Source organism: Leucoraja erinacea, chromosome 23, assembly GCF_028641065.1.
Source record: "Leucoraja erinacea ecotype New England chromosome 23, Leri_hhj_1, whole genome shotgun sequence".
NCBI classification, from domain to species: domain Eukaryota; kingdom Metazoa; phylum Chordata; class Chondrichthyes; order Rajiformes; family Rajidae; genus Leucoraja; species Leucoraja erinaceus.
The window spans coordinates 13269145-13275704 of record NC_073399.1 but is presented as its reverse complement, the minus strand read 5'-3'; positions in this window follow the sequence as shown (position 1 = coordinate 13275704).

Below are 6560 nucleotides of genomic sequence, written 5' to 3'. Positions count from 1 at the left end.
TTATTAAGTGACCTGTAAAATTATTCTTGTATAGTAAGGAACTGCAGGTGCTGGTTTACATAGAAGAGAGATAGGTATAGAGAGATATGGGCCAAAAGCAGGCAGGTGGGACTAGTGTAGATGGGACATGTTGGTGGTGTGGGAATTGGGCAAAAGGGGCTGTTTCCATGCTGTATCAATCTCTATCTCCCACATGCCCACTTCCTCCCCTCTGATATACCTACCATCCACTACAGGAAGGGTAGTTTACAATTGATCTACTGACTAGCATATCTATACATCGGAGGTAAGAGGAGCAAATGAAGGAAACACAACATGCAAACTCCACTGAGACAGCGCCAAAGATCAGCATTGAAACTGGGTCGCTAGAGTTGTGAGAGGGAGGCACTACCTGCTGCACCACACAGTTATGTTTTTGTTTTGTTCCAATTTTGTTTTGTTTCAATTTTTACATTCCCAACAATCGATGTTTTAAATTAGTGGCAGATTTTCTTATCTTGATATTTCCTCCCTCTCTACTTCCAAAGCAGGCTGCTTTCATTACTTGTTTGAATAAGTCAGACAACCGAACGTCAAACAGTACTAGATTTGGTCCCGTTTATGCTGTGTCCAAGAGCATGAAATGTGTTGCTTTAAATTCAAGGTTTAAAATAATAAGGAACTGACTTCCTGCAGCCATTTCACGAAACGATGTTGCCTGTTATTTTGCTTCACATTACGACATATACATAATAGATTTATATGCCTTAAGACAAATATACATAATTTGACATGTTTTGAATTGAACCAAAGTGAAACACACTGGGAAGCAATCACAGCTGGAGAGAGGATCTACTGTGAAACGACAGTATAAATAAAGGCAGGTCAGAACAAATCCAATTTGAAATGGATTATCCACTTTATCTCAAGGATGAAGTTAGTCGATGGAAAGTGACACCAGAATACAAAATGAATTCTGCCCATGTTACTAACACTCCACTCTCGGCTAATGGCATCTTATAGCTCCCACAAGTATTCAACAAAATAGGGGAAAAATTTCCCCATTCTGAATTTAAATTGTCCCCCAGGTATAGTGAAAGACGCTCTGACTGGAAATTCTATGATTTAACTTGTGTTGTGTCTGGATTTAAAGAAACACTGGTTGTGCAGAACATACGGCTCACTCCTAATAGCTATGTCTGGTTTACTGAAAAACCCTTCAATGAGGTAAATATTTGAACAATTACAGGTTTTAAGAACACTACCCCTGGCCAGGGTTAGGTGATGCTTGAATCTGCTTTGTTCTTTCCGTTTCTAAGCAATTCATGTAATCTTACGGCATGTAACTTGGTGTAGGCCACTTCCAACTGGACTTTAATTTAGGTTGCATTTGCGTGCAACTTAGATGGAGCGTAGATAGACACACAAAGTAGACAGAGTAACAGGCAGCATCTCTGGAGAGGAGGAATGGGAGACGTTTTCGGCCGAGACCCTTCTTCAGACAGAGAGTCAGGGTAAAGGGAAACTAGAGATATAGACAGTGATGGAGAGAGATATAGAACAAATGAATGAAAGATTTGCCAAAAAGTAATAATGATAAAGGAAATAGGCCATTGTTGGCTGTTTGCTAGGTGAGAACGGGAACCTGGCGTGACTTGGGTGGGGGAGGGATGGAGGGAGAGGGAGAGCAGGGGTTACTTGAAGTAACTCTTCACCTATGACTGCACACCTGTACATGGTACTAACACCATCATCAAGTATGCAGATGATACAACGGTGATTGGCCACATCAGCAACAACGATGAGCTGGCCTACAGGGAGGAGGTCCAGCACTTAGCAGCATGGTGCGCTGACAACAACCTGGCCCTTAACTCCAAGAAGACCAAGGAGCTCATTGTAGACTTCAGGAAGTCCAGAGGCGGCACGCACACCCCCATCCACATTAACGGGACGGAGGTGGAACGTGTTTCTAGCTTCAGGTTCCTGGGAGTCAACATCTCCGATGACCTCTCTTGGACCCACAATACCTCTACTCTGATCAAGAAGGCTCATCAGCGTCTCTTCTTCCTGAGGAGACTGAAGAAGGTCCATCTGTCTCCTCAGATCCTAGTGAACTTCTACCGCTGCACCATCGAGAGCATCCTTACCAACTGCATCACAGTATGGTATGGCAACTGCTCTGTCTCCGACCGGAAGGCATTGCAGAGGGTGGTGAAAATTGCCCAACGCATCACCGGTTCCTCGCTGCCCTCCATTGAGTCTGTCCAAAGCAAGCGCTGTCTGGGGAGGGCGCTCAGCATCGCCAAGGACTGCTCTCACCCCAACCATGGACTGTTTACCCTCCTACCATCCGGGAGGCGCTACAGGTCTCTCCGTTGCCGAACCAGCAGGTCGAGAAACAGCTTCTTTCCGGCGGCTGTCACTCTACTCAACAACGTACCTCGGTGACTGCCAATCATCACCCCCCCCCCCCCCCCCGGACACTTATTATTATTTATTCAAATCGTTTGCTATGTCGCTCTTCCAGGGAGATGCTAAATGCATTTCGTTGTCTCTGAACTGTACACTGACAATGACAATTAAAATTGAATCTGAATCTGAATCTGAAGTAAGAGAAATTAATATTCATAACCCTGGGTTGAAAGCTACCAAAACAAAATATGAGATGCTGGAATCCGGAGCACACGGAGAAACCCTGCGCGGTCACAGGGAGAATGTGCAAACTCTGTACAGACAGCAGCCCTGGTCAGGATCAAACCCAGGTGTCTGGCGCTGTAAGGCAGCAACTCCACCGCAACGCCACCGTGCTGCCCCTTGTGCCAGCGCAGTCCCAACCCACATGAAGATCAATTTTAAATGACATTTGTGAGATTTATCTCAACAATAAAACGTGCACTGAAAAATATCAAAGTAAGAATGTGATATAGATGATTAACCTTGTTGACTGAGGATAAAGATCTGAGGTGAAAGGTTAACTGAGACTGAGAGCGTAGGTCTTCCCATGAAGAGGGTTATTTGCAAAGTTGGTTGCAGATACGAGTGCAGAAATTCTTCACCACAGAATTGCACCAGGCACTAAACACACATCATTCAACCAGAGATCACTTTTCTGCATTCCACCCACACAGATCCAGTGTTGATCTAAATGGGAGGACATTACTAGTTTAGTTTAGTTTAGTTTAGTTTAGTTTAGTTTAGTTTAGTTTAGTTTAGTTTAGTTTAGATAGACACAAAAAGCTGGAGTAACTCAGCGGGACAGGCAACATCTCTGGAGAGAAGGAATGGGTGATGTTTCAGGTTGAGACCCTTCTTCAGTTTAGTTTAGTTTAGAGCCACAGCACGGAGTCAGGCCCTTCCGCCCACTGAGTCCGCAGTGACCAGCAATCCCCGCGCGTCAACACCACCCTACGCACACTAGGGACAATTTGTTTTACATTTACACCAAGCCAATTAACCTGCAAACCTGTATGTCTTTGGAGTGTGCGAGGAAACCTTTGTGCGTTTGAGGCAGCAGAGGTTATGTAACGGCCTCCAGGCGCTGTCGCCAGTTCAATGTGCTGTTGTCGAGGGCCATGAGGTCTACCCCTCCACCAGGGGGGCGGAGGACAGCGCAGTCGAAAATGACGTGCTGCTGCGCTGTTTGCTGGTCTGCTCCACTGATGAACGCAGCCACCAAACACGGAGCCGGTTCAGGAAACCGAAGATCTTGGAGAAAACCCACGCAGGTCATGGGGAGAACGAACAAACTCCGTACAGACAAGCACCGGCAGTCAGGATTGAACCAGGGTCTCTGGCGCAGCAAGGCAGTAGCTCTACCGCTATGGTCTTGTGCCACTAATGTATATACAATTCAACAAATCTAGCACAATCAAACCCATCCAACTGTAACCTAGATTCTCATGGAGGGCATAGTATGCAGAACAGTACAGCACAACTAAAGGTGTGGGTGGGTTAAGGCCCTCGCTGTGGAAACTATTAACATTGTCGTCATCCATTATATCCAAAGCTCACACTTTCTAAGGTTCGAGCCGAGTGTTGCTTTACAGGCATGATAGAAGCCAGTCTCGCATAAAGCCTTTATTTTCTCTGCAAACAACATACTTTATGCTTCGACACGGTCTTTGTTTTATTCTGACAGATTAATGAGGAATCAGATATTTTCCTTCAGATCAACAGGAGACCTCAAGTCGGTGAATATTGCGGAAATGAAAACCAACCCGGTGGTAACGCCACCCACCGTAACGCGAGGGTGAAATCCGACCTGTACAGCACAAGCAGGAGAATACTGTACCAACATCAAACCTCTGCACAGCAACAAATTCCTCGCTTCTCACAGTTACTTTGTGGCTGTTTTAGCATCGTAGGATAGTGTGGACGTTTGGCGGCGCTGTGGCAGAGTTGCCGCCTTGCCGCGCTTGCAGCGCCAGAAACCCGGGTTCGGTCCCGACTGCTGGGGCTTGTGTGTACGGAGTTTGTGCGTTCTCACCGTGACCCGCCTGCTGTTTTCTCTGAGATCTTCGGTTTCCACCCACACTCCAAAAACGCTAATTGGCTCAGTATAAATGTACATTGTCTCTTAGTGTGTGTAGGCTAGCGTTAATGTTCGGGGATCGCAGGTCGGTGTGGATCGGTGGGCTGAAGGGCCCATTTCCTCGCTGTGTCTCTAAACTAAACTAAACATATATAAAGTGTAGGAAGGAACTGCAGATGTTGGTTTAAATCGAAGGTAGACACAAAAAGCTGGAGTAACTCAGCGGGACAGGCAGTTTTATTCTTCAGTCGAGGTCTCTTCAGACGAGATCTTCTGCAGATGAGGTCTTGGCCCGAAACGTCACCCATTGCATCTCTCTTGAGATGCTGCCTGTCCTGCTGAGTTACTCCAGCATTTTGAGTCTACCTTCAATTTAAACATATATAAAGGCAGTTGAACCCAAACAAAGGGTGGTGGTTGTATAGAATGAGCTGCCGGAAGAGGTACTGCAGTTGAGACAGACACTATCACAATGCTTAAGAAGCAATTAGACAGGTCTATGGATAGGACAGGTTTGGAGCGGTATGGGCCAAATGCAGGCAGGTGGGACTAGTGCAGATGGGACATGTTGGACAGTGTGGGCAAGTTGGAATGGAGGGCCTGTTTCCACACTGTGTGACTACGCCTCGCTAACTCTAAATCAAGAAAGAGCTACCCAACCTAATTCCACTTCTAGCCCTAGGCCCATGGTTTTTTCCAAGTCGTTTTGTTCTCCAAATACACCACTTGTCACACCTTGTACATGATGACGGTTTCTGACTCTGTCAACCTTCCAGCCAGTGAGATCTAAATCCCTTTCACCTTCAGGGAGAAAAACGTTTTTCCTCAACTTTACACTCATATCTTTCCCAATTAATTTGAATCTGATGTCCGTTGGTTTCTGAAAAATCAGCGATACAAAACAAGCCCTTTTAATTTAAGTGTAGGAAGAAACTGCAGATGCTGGTTTTCACTGAGTGGACACAAAATGCTGGAGTAACTCAGCCCACAGGTAGCAACTCTGGAGAGAAGGAATGGGTGATGTTTCGGGTCGAGACCCTTCTTCACCTGACTCTCAGTCTGAAGAAGGGTCTCAACCCAGAAACATCACCTATTTTTTTTCTCGAGAGATGCTGCCTGATTGGCCCTTCGAATTTATGTTCTTTAAGTCCATTAAACTTAAAGAACTGTTTAAGTTTTATACTTCTAGACATTGGGTCTATACGACGTTTCCTCACTGATAACATTTTCAACTTCTCAATTTATGAAGCAAATCCTCACAAATCTCCTCTACATCCTGTAGTGGAGACAATATTCATAAGATATTAATCAGTTTACATTATCCTTTAAATGTAAAATCCCCATTATATTAAAATTAAAAAAGTTATTTTCTGATTAAGTTTCCATATTTCTTCAACTGTTGTGATATTAGTTCCTAATATGTTTGTCCATCCAAGATTTCTTCTGCAGATATTTGTGTCTGCTGTCAGCTGAGCAATGCTTACAGTATATCAGTGGGGGTTTAATTGCAATTTCAAACTACCAAACCATTTAGAGTCATAGAGTGATATAACATGCAAACAGGTCTTTCGACCCAACTTGCCCACACCAGCCAACACGGCCAGCTACACTAGTCCCACCTGCCTGCCCAAGTTTGCCCCATATCCCTCCAAACCTGTCCTATCATCTTCAGGGACAATAGACAATAGACAATAGGTGCAGGAGTAGGCCATTTGGCCCTTTGAGCCAGCACCGCCATTCAATGTGATCATGGCTGATCATCCCCAATCAGTACCCCGTTCCTGCCTTCTCCCCATACCCCCTGACTGCACTATTTTTAAGAGCCCTCTCTAGCTCTCTCTTGAAACCATCCAGAGAACCTGCCTCCACTGCTCTCGGAGGCAGATAATTCCATAGACTCACCACTCTCAATGAGAAAAAGTGTTTCCTCGTCTCCGTTCTAAATAGCTTACTCCTTATTCTTAAACTGTGGCCCCTGGTAAAGTTGAGAAAAACATTTTTCCTCAACTTTACACTCATATCTCTCCCAATTAATTTCCCAATTACCTGT